This window comes from Carassius carassius, chromosome 2, assembly GCF_963082965.1.
Source record: "Carassius carassius chromosome 2, fCarCar2.1, whole genome shotgun sequence".
In the NCBI taxonomy this organism is placed as follows: Eukaryota; Metazoa; Chordata; class Actinopteri; order Cypriniformes; family Cyprinidae; genus Carassius; species Carassius carassius.
In genome coordinates, this window is record NC_081756.1 from 6,708,089 (window position 1) to 6,719,401 (window position 11,313).

The following is an 11,313-nucleotide window of genomic DNA, read 5'->3' on the forward strand; positions in this document are numbered from 1 at the left end:
TCAAACTAAACTTTTTAATACATAAAAGTTGTTAGTTGTTGCTTTTTTGGTTCATATTTCCATGACAATCCATTTCATGACTCATTGCAAATGACAAGATCTGCATCAGATCAACCTCAATAACAATGAATGAATGCTTTGTTTACCTTCATAAACCAGTGACATTTTCTCTGGTTTCTTCCCAGCCCATTCACAGGCCTGCTTTAATAAAACAGAGATACTTTCCAGTGGGAACACATCTACTTCCACAGTCTTTCCAGCACATTTGACAATGATGTTGATCTTGTCCACTTTGGTATTTTCATCAGGGTCAGTGAATGAACTTGAGCAGTACTGTGATGGGATGAGAGGATGATCTGAAATAAGAGAGCAAAACAATTATTAAATAACATCAAGATCACAAAAACCTGAGTTGATTTTATCCATTAGGAGTTGATTGTATAGGTTAGAGTTATAAAGTAGGGGTTTCATACCAGAATGAGCTGAAGGTGTTTGTTCAGGACTGCTCCGCTCCTGGAGCTCAGACACCAATATGTGAGGAGGTTTTGTGACTGGGACATCATCTGAGAAAAGCAAATGAATGCTTTTTGTTAAAAGCCAAACCTGTTTTATTGGTATTAAATACACTGATGAATTGTGAACAATAAGACCATGAATGTGTATTAAGAAATAATTAAATAGTCCGTTATTACAACTTTAATATTATGTTGCAGTTTCAGGATCTAAACAGTCATGACTGCAATAAATAATAGGATGAATTCATTCACTACTATACAAAATCAAAAGATGGACAGGGGTTTCAGCAAATGAGAACCAATTCAGTCAAGTGTCTCCACTAAGTGACTATGTGCAAAACATCTACTAAACATAATGAGCTGAAGCTGGATGTTCACCATACTTTTGTTCTCTGATGGCTCTGTCTGATTCTCATTCACTGTCCTATTGTTTGCAGGTGATGAACTGCTGCTTGTCTTCCAGAAGAATGAGCTGATCTTATCCACCTGCAAAACACATCACCAATTAAAGGTTATTTATATATACTATATTATACAGTAGTATTCACATAAATGAAAATGTTGTTATAATCTACTGTAGTCTAAGATTTTCTATTTTTTTTCTTCTAGATATCTATAGACTTTTAAAGGTAATTGACTAACCTAGCAAGTGGTTTTAATTGTTGGTGTTTTATTACCGCATTACTATGCAACGGGACCTGTTTAACAAAACTTGTACAACCTGTTTTCCTTATTAAAATCATTGGCAGTTATAATTTGAAGAGGTTTAAATATGTTTTACATTGTAAAAATGTGCTGTTTTTACCTATTTCTTCCTGATATGACCTTTAACAATTAGGGTATTTTGTTGTCATATTATATATTTTTTGGTAACAGATAAGAAAACACCATTCACTTTTATTAACATGCATATTAGTAGTGTATTGGCTGTTTATTAGATCTAATAAAGCCTATTAATGACCTTCTTCATGCCACTTTAATGCCTTATTCTGCTTGACCATATTAAAGATTCCCTAACCCTACCCAATATCTAAATTCAACTACAACTACCATACTTATTAGCAATAAGGAACAAATTGAGTATATTGAGGGAAAACTCATAGTTTATACTAAATAAGTGTTCCCTAATCTAAAGTGTTATCACTTCTGTTACTTCAGTAAGCTTTATTGTGTAAGTCAAAGGTAAAATGTTAACATTTGAGTAAATCTGATCATGCTTTTGCCTCCACTAGATACTCTCAGTGCTGTTTTACACACTTTGCCATAGTTAAATCCTGTATAAAGAACATTTTCTATATGAAATTGAAGTAACTTACCTGAGAGGTGACATAGCTGTATATCATGTCCATGTCTTTGACAGTTTCCACACCGTGGCTTGGCTCTAATGTTCACTGCTACAGATCTGCAGCATATTTATACTGCACAACATCTACTTTCACTTTCCCTTTGTGAAGGATTTTGTTATAGCAAACTGTCCTTAAAAAATGCCCTTCTACAATACTGAAGACAAATCAGTCATCACTGAAAGCCATCATTAAATCCCTAAATAAATGTATTCCATATGTTCTAAATGTAAGTTTTAGTGCCAAAAAGATCACACTAGGTTTCCATGAAATGACAGTTCATTGTGTCCATCACATCACTCAATAAAACACCATAAAAGGCTGTTAATAAATAACTTGTGTGTCTACAACAGGCTTCAATACTCTCTGCATAAAACCTGTAGGTTTGTCTGAGGAAAAGGCAAAAATTGCATTGTAATGATTTATACATTGCAAGAGTAAGTAATTTCCAAATAATGCAGCGTTTACATATAACTGGTATGCTTCACCTCCAGACATGCAGCAGCCATATGCATTTCATCTTAACACCCTGTTGCTTCTGTACTTTAATATTGATCTTTGAAGTAAAGTTCCATGTTAAATACAACATAAAGTAAATATATTTTCCTCAGAGAGAGTCAGTCTCTTAAGCCCCGTTCACACCAAGAACTATAACTATAAAGATAACAATATTAGCGTCCACACCAGGGAACGATATCGTCTGTTTATTCTGAGCGCACGTGCGTCTGCCGCTTTAAATCCTCGAGCTCGTTATAGCAGAGTGGATTCTGATTGGATGTCAATGTTTGTATCGTTCATCAGCTGGAAAAAATAGTTCTGAAAATGATTCCAACGATATCGTTTCTCTGTCCCTTTATCGTTATAGTTGTAGTGTGGACTCTGCTGTTCTTTAATATTGAGAACGATTTTTAGAACTATATCTTTATCGTTATCTTTATAGTTATCGTGCTTGGTGTGAACGGGCCTTTAGGCTTTTTTCTTTTCCTTTCACATGCTTCCTTTAGCAAAACGTAGATTCTTGATGATTTTCCCATTAAATATTATAATGACATTTTTCCAGACATCAAGGATGATGCACACTGGTGGTGGTTGAGGAGATTCCCCCTTCTATGTAAAGCGCTTTGAGTGCCCAGAAAAGCACTATATAAGTGTAAGGAATTAAATGTAATGAAAGAATTTCTGCACAACCAGTCAGTATCTGGTTAGACTACCTTTGGCCTCACGCAGTGCAACCAAAGTCACTTTAAGACAAGTCATGTCACTTGGCAGCCGTCTTTGAAATGCCTCTCTGGCATCCAAGTGCAGCTTCTGTCTCTTTGAATGGGGAAACATCAATTTCTTCAGAACTGTTCTCTAAGCTTAGGATTAAATTTCATATTTGATATCGCCCAAAAAATCTGACAACAACTGTGTTATAAATGTTGTTACTTTTGCTCAAATAGCTTTATAAAAAGCTTATTTATCAGGCTAGATAAGTCAGTGTGCATGCGCAATCCTAAGAGGATGTCTTAGAGCACTGACTGTTTCTATAGCAACTGGGACACTTCTAACAGCAGCTGCAGTGATGCGATGAATTTACCGATTAGCGATAGGCTCTTTCATTCAGAAGGCTTCCGGTTTCCTGCGATTGAGGGCGGATGCCCTGTCTAGACGGATTTCCTCAGAGGATGACACCTCACCTCCTGAAACCATCTTTCCCGAAAGGGTCTTCGTCTGTCCTATAGAGTGGAGTGAGGAAGACACCCTGATACGCCAAATGCTCCGCTGGGTTGTCCAGTTGGTCACAAGTATGTACCCTTGCATCATCGGACACCGCTAATAACAAAAGCTCATGTCTCTCCAAGAACTGGTTATCCCGGCATCCATCAAACCCTCTCACTGCTAAAACATCGCTTCTGGTGGCCCCACATGGCAGAGAACATCAGGGGGATCGTGAGGGGGTGTTCAGTTATTTCGGCATCCCTGAGGACATTGTATCAGATGGAGGCCAACAGTTCATCTCTCGAGTGTGGAAATCATTCTTCAAACTTCTGGATGTGTCCATAAGTCTCTCCTAAGGCTATCACCCCCAGACCAATGGCCAGACAGAGAGAAAGATCCAGGAAGTAAGTCACTTCCTCCTAAAGCTGTTAGCTGTTATCTAACCGAACCTTCTGCCGTCAAGGAGGTCAATCCAGTAGGCTTGCAACTCCATCTCCCTCCACACTACAGGATTAATGCAGTATTTCATGTCTCACAACTGAAGCCATGTCACTCATCTGTCACTTCTTTTTCTCCCAGAGAACCTGGTGAAGAAGCAAGCCTGGCGGTGGCACTGGAAGGCCCCCGGTGGACGGCGACGTCTCTTCCGGTTTTGGGCAGCCGGCAGGAGTCCGCCGTTCACTGCTCCATTCCCATTCAGGCGGATGGCAGCAGGCTCCCTGGCAAACGGCGCTGACTCCTCCACTTGATACTACATATTCTTCTTGCTATTATTCATCTATTGTTATTTATTTATTTGTGCTACTATAAATCAATTATATCACTTATGTTGTTGTACTCACTTTTTATTATTCACTTTACTACAAGTTGTACTATATGTACTTTTTAATATTAGATATCACTTTTACTATATTTTTACTGTGCACTGTATCAGTGCATAATATTTTACCAATGTAACTGTAAGTTTTTCTGGATCCATAAAGGCTTGTCAGTTGCATTTGATATTGTTTGTTGCAGATTTTATCTGTTGGCTATAGAGTGCTATTAAAATAAAAAGCAGACTGCCAGTGTGTCACTTTTTGATTTGTATTTGCTGATTGTATAAAATTTTCGAAATTATGGTAATTTATTAGTTTAAAGATATAATATTTCGATTTTCTTCCAGTATTTCAAAGGGAATGAGTTGTGTTCTGACCTGAAGCACAAGAAAAGCTAAAATGTTGGGGCTGAAGACAGAGGAATCAGTGAAACAACTTAATTTCATTTAATTTACATGCAACTTGCATTTAATTTATTTGTCACAGTTATACTACATTAACATTAAAATTGTAAACCAAAAACAAATCGACAAGAGTGAGCGTTCACAATCTAATAATTTTTTAACGAAAATTAATAATTTTCCAAACCTAACTAAATAACTGGAGGAATAGTTATTTTTAACTGCATGAAGATCACAAATCTCTTAAATCGGTTGATAAATGTGAACATTATCATCCCATTTACATCAATGTATTTTTAGGCAGTCTAGAAAACCTATGAAAACATACCTGACTCGTTGGCAGCTTGGGCATCTATAAACGGTTGCACAATAGGCCTAATAATATCAGATCTCGGGGTATTATCTTTCAGAAGACTGAATAGTTGTTTATGGGTCTTTTTTTTGTCATTTTTAACATTACGTTCAATTTAGTTCAAGTTTATTTGTATAGCGCTTTTTACGTTACATTGCAAAGCATCTTTACAGAAAATTAAGTTTCTACAATATTTAGTAGTAGTTTATCAGTGGTGACTGTCAGTTTATGTGCATATGACAGATTTTTCAAAAGAATTTATACAAGAAGTAGTCAACCAGATGATGAACACTATTAACAGCAATTATTATATGATGCAATCACACTTGTAGGAATATTTGGTAGTTCTGTATGTTGTTTCAGGGTTAGCATAATCTGAGGTTCTCTTAGGTGTTTGCATCATCTCTTTACAGGTGTTCTGATGCGGAACTTAAACGGTAGCCTGTGCCGATACTGTAAAATTGGGGTAATATGATCATATTTTCTTGGTCTGGTAAGGACTTTAGCCACTGCATTTTGGACTACCTGTAGCTTGTTTATTGAAGATGCAGGACAATCACCTAGCAGTGCATTATAATAGTCCAGTCTAGAGATCATGAATGCAGGAACTAGCTTTTCTGCATCAGAAACAGGTTACATGTTTCGTAGCTTGGGAATATTTCTAAGATGGAAGAATGCTGTTTTTATAACATGGGAAATATGGATTTCAAAAGACAAGTTGCTGTCTGTTGCTGCTGACTGTAGAAGAAGTAACAGTACATCCGTCTAGTTGCAAATTGTAATCTACGAGATTCTGTGTACTGTTTTTTGGTCCTGTCTTATCTGAATTTAATAGTAGACAAATATTGGTCATCCAATCTTTTACATTTTTAACACACTCTGTTAGTTTAGATAATTTAGAAGTTTTATCTGGTCTCATTAGATTAGATTAGATTAGATTAGATTAGATTAGATTAGATTAGATTCAACTTTATTGTCATTATGCAGAGTACAAGTACATAGCTAATGAAATGCAGTTAGAATCTAACCAGAAGTGCAAGAATATAGTGTTTTATATACATAAAATTGCAAAGTAAGTGAAGCTATGATTTACAGAATGTACAGTGGAGTTGCTATATACAGTATTGATCAGAGTATATTAATGCAATGTAGGTATTGTATGTACATTATGGACAGAGCAATGTAGGATTATATATACACATTATGAACAGCAGCAACGTGAGAACAGTGGTAATAAATACAGTTGGATGAGTGTGCAAAAGTATTGTTAAACAATGTATTCTATGCAAAATAACAGTAGTGCAATGATATTTTTATAGAAATAGTTTACTGTGCTTTGTACAGTAACAACTTTAGACAGTTTATAGTGTAATAGGTTTAACAATGTGCAGTCTGTGCAAAATATGAGTAGTGCAAATTAGTGATGCGCGGGTCGTCTCGGGTTGGGGCGGGTTAAGAAATTGCCACTTTATTGGGTCACTAAAAACAAAATTTAAAAAAAATCAATTTATGGTGCGTGGAATTTAGTGGTGGAAATTTTTATTATTTCAAGAGATTCGTTGATTTTCAGTTCGTTCACCAAAATGATTCGTTCAGATTTGTTCAGTGACCATTTCTTCAAATACGCCACAGCAGGTGGCGAAAAAGAGTGTGTTATGTCTTAAGTCAACGAACGTATTTACTTGTGACAAAAACTGATTTGGCTTTATTAAAGTGTGTGCATGAGCACATTAAATAAATAGTCTAAATAAGTTGTAAAGATGTACAAAGCGCAAGGTTTTCTTGCATAATTAAACATTTTAATTGTTTGGTCAGACTGTTCATATATAATATATTCACATTAATAAATCGTGGAGTTATGTTTTGTATGCTAAATATGAAAGTAAGCGTATGTGCATGTGACAGGTTAAAGGAAATACTTACTGTACTGTTATGGGTTAAAAGGTTTTAGTAAATTAATAGGATGTGAGTATCTTAAAATATTTAAGGTTAAAAAGCTCATGCGTTCAGTACTAGTAATAAGGATTTATACAATTCATATAATTGTGTTAAAAAGTTAAAATCTGACATGTTTACAAAGGGTAACAATTATAAGAGCAATATGTAAACGTTATATTGATTACTTCATTTTGTAGTGCCTAATTTACAGGTGAAAAGTGTTGATCTGTGATCGCCAAAGTGATCTTAATCTATGCACCCGTGATTGATTGCTTTTGTCTTCCAACCCTTTTCTCCGGGGAAATCGCGGTCTTTTCCTCATAACACTAAAGTTTTCAGTGAGGAAACACCTATATCACTCTTGTGATTATTTCTCCCCTTTTTCAGGTACGTTGTATACATAAAACTGAGTTGAGTAAAGGTAATAATGAGTTCACATGTTGAAGGTGTGTTTTAGTAGCATTTTGAGTATGTGAGAGTTAAGTTTGCAGAGTTTAAATTGTGCATGAGTGAGCGGAGCCCCCGCTCGGTTACAGAGAAAAATAGCTTCATAACGAGAGCAGCCGCCATTGTATGTCAATTGTGAATAAACAGAGACGCAGTATATAATCTATTTTGCTGTGTTAATTGTATCATGTCTTTCAAGCACTTTATTGAGATGTTTGGTAAATGTAGTTATTGTTTATTGAGCTAAAGCTACTTTGTGCTTGATTGACAGCTGAAGTTATATTGACAAAATGAGTATATTTTCCAGTGCATTATAGAATATGCTGTTGTGACTTAAATAAGCTATATACCATACAAAACTACTATTTGCTGTAGACCTGTTGATCTGTCAAATGTATTATTGTAAAAGATGTGGATCTGTTGATTTGTAAAATGTATCATTGTTGCAAAGATAACACTAAAGTTTTCAGTGAGGAAACACCTATATCACTCTTGTGATTATTTCTCCCCTTTTTCAGGGGTGTAACATTTTGGAGGCACCGCTGGGATTGCTGTTCAGATGTCCAGTGGCCACATACTGGTCGTTAAATTCCGAGCCAGCTAAATCCCCCCATAACAACCCGGGCAGGGAGGAAAGTGTTGCTGTTCGAAGGGACCTGGATCCTGGTGGCTAAGTACGTGTCAACTGAGGCCATTAAGAGATCATCAGAGACAGTAAAGACCATCTGGTTCAAGTCCTGCACAGTAAAAGTTTCTCCTGTCCTGTCAACATGACAACCACGTTGGAAGAGCTACAGGGAGAGTTAGTAGGGAAATTGCACACCCTGACTAAAGACGAGTTACTAGAGATATGTGATTTTCTTGGCATATCAGGTGAACAGAGAAGAAATGTCCAAGACAAATCCCGCATATCATTGATGACTCGTATCATGATGTTCATTGAAAGAGAGGAATTGGCAGAGTTAGAAGATGGCGGCATGACGGAATTGTTACTACTTCAAGACAAAATGGCGGAGATAATCAGTGGCATGGACAACAAAACAGAGCAAACTGAACAGGATATGGAACCAACAGAAACAGATCGCAGAATAGAGGAACCGAGAGCTGTAACCCCACAACAAGGAGTGAAAACTGAGCAGGTTACTGCAGTCAATGCAATGATCAGTGATTCTCTGCGCCAGCCCCAAATCCCTGTCCATCCTCAGGTGAGCATTCAGCCCTCACCTAGCGCTCAGCCACAGCCCAGTCAATACTGGCGCAAAGAGTTTAAAATTTCTGGGCAGATAGGTGAACCGGGCCAGAAAGAGAAACTGATTTTTTCCAGCCTTGCCCATCAGATTGAGAATGGACTTAACAGAGGTTATCCTGAGGTAGAAATTGTAGATGCAGTAATCAGGGCTATTTCTCCGGGCTCACAGCTCCGCAGCTACTTGGAAGGTAAACCCCAGCTAACTCTTCCCACGCTTAGATGCATCCTGCGTTCCCACTTTCAAGAGAAGAGTGCGACAGAGCTTTACAAACAGCTAACTTCAGAATCACAGCACTGCAAGGAGACCCCTCAAAGCTTCCTGATGCGCGTCTTCGATTTGAGGCAGAAAGTACTGTTTGCATCCCAGGAGTCAGAATCAGGACTTAAGTATGACCCGGCGCTGGTCCAGCGTATGTGTTTACACACAGTCCTTACGGGTCTCCAGAGTGACAGTATCAGGATAGACATGCAGCCTCTCCTGCTAGATAGTGAAACATCAGATGAGGTTTTGCTAGAGAAGCTTAACGTTGCTTGTGCTAATGAAATAGAAAGACGAAATAAAAAGCGGTTTAATGCCACACAGCCTGCTACAAATGTCAGTGTAGTCCAGTCAGATGATACGCCATCTGCAAAGTGTTCTGCGAAGGACGTCAAAGCGAAGATACCCGCAGAACTATTAACAGAGCTAGCTGAACTTAAGACGGGGGTAGATTCTCTAAAAGGTCTCAGTGCAGAGATAGCTCAGATTAAGGAGACATTACAGCAGCCTATGTTTCAGTCACAGCCTTATGCTTATGCCCCACCTCCAGTTAGGAGGCCAGATAGGGAATTCCAGCCACCTCTTCCCCAGCAGCAGTATTACAGCAACTACAGACAGCCCCAAACACCACCCGACTCTGTACAGCATCAATATGCACCTAACTGGTATACAAACCGCTCTGCTCAAGCTACAAGGAGGTGTTTTATCTGCCAGCAGGCCAGAACTGATGAACGCTGCACACACTGCTTCCGATGTGGGAGTGGAGAACATTTTCAAGCTGGATGTAAAATCCGTGGCGTCAGACCATCACGAGAGGCCCCTTTAAATGGGAAAGGGTTACCGCTGAGGGACGAGTGTTAACCATAGCTATCGAAAAGTCCCAGAAATGTGCAAATTGTGCCAGAGAAGATTTAATTGAGAACCTGAAACAATGTTCATTATGTAAAGAGACCCTGTATTGTTCCAAAACATGTCAAAACCAGCATTGGACCAAACATTCTGAAAAATGCACTCACCTGAAAATTGACTCTACCAGTAAAAAGCTTTTCTGCACAGAGGAAAACGGCCTCTCTTTGCCATCTCTAGCACAGGTTTGCCACCCCCATAAGGTCACCTCGTTAGTCGGCAGACAGTGTCTTGTTGAGTGTCACCTGAATCACCAACACCTCCAAGCTCTATGGGACACAGGCTCTCAGGTCTCAGTCATTGATGAACGATGGAAAGAGGAATACCTCCCAAACGCAAGGCTGAGAGATGTTTCAGAAATCCTGGACTCACCTGACGATCTAAGACTGACTGCAGCAAATGGGACTGAAATGCCGTACCTGGGATGGATTGAGACAACTTTTCGCCTAGCCTCTGAAACTGACCAAACAAAAGAACTGATCATCCCAGTGCTGGTAATGAAAGGCTGTCACCTATCTCATCCAATCATAGGTTTCAATGTTATTGAGCACATCCTGGCAATGACTGAACAGACTAAGCGGTACAGTACAGTGAGAAAAGCTTTTCCAAGCCTCAAAAGAAACAAGGTGAGCGCTTTTATACAGGCTGTTAGCGCAGAACAGACAGATGAATATGGGGTGAAAATAAAGGAAAAGAAGGCTGCTGTACCAAAACACAGTAGTATTCAGATTGAGTGCCGTCTAGCTTCCCAGCCTTTCAAAGAGGACACGACAATGCTCTTTCAGCCAGACCTGAACCCTCAGTGGCCAGATGGACTTGAGTTCTTTGATACTTTAGTCAGAGTCAGGAAAGGTGTTTGTCCAGTCATTATGCTTGATGTCTCTAACCCCACTGACCATGACATTGCCCTGTTAGGACGCACAATAATCGGTACAGTACAAACCATTATGACTGTGCTACCTGCCCAAGTCGTTGAAAAAGCTGTCACCTCAGCCACAGTGAATCATACCAGCGTTCGAACCCAATGTAATTCTAGTGAACAGTGGGATCCACCAGTAGAGTTAAGTCACCTAACCGAAGGGCAGAGAGAGGTAGTTAGGCAAATGCTTAGAGAAGAGTGTCACTCCTTCTCCAGATCAGACAATGACATTGGCTGCATTGAACGGTTGAAAATGACTATTTCTCTAAAGGACTCAGAGCCGGTCAATCGCACATACATGTCAGTGCCCAGGCCACTGTATCAGGAGATGAAAGGTTACCTTCATGACCTCATAGCTCAGGGCTGGGTGAGAAAATCAAACTCTTCATACTCTTCACCTGTTGTGTGTGTTCGGAAAAAGGACGGGACCCTCCGGTTGTGTATAGATTACAGAGAGCTGAACCG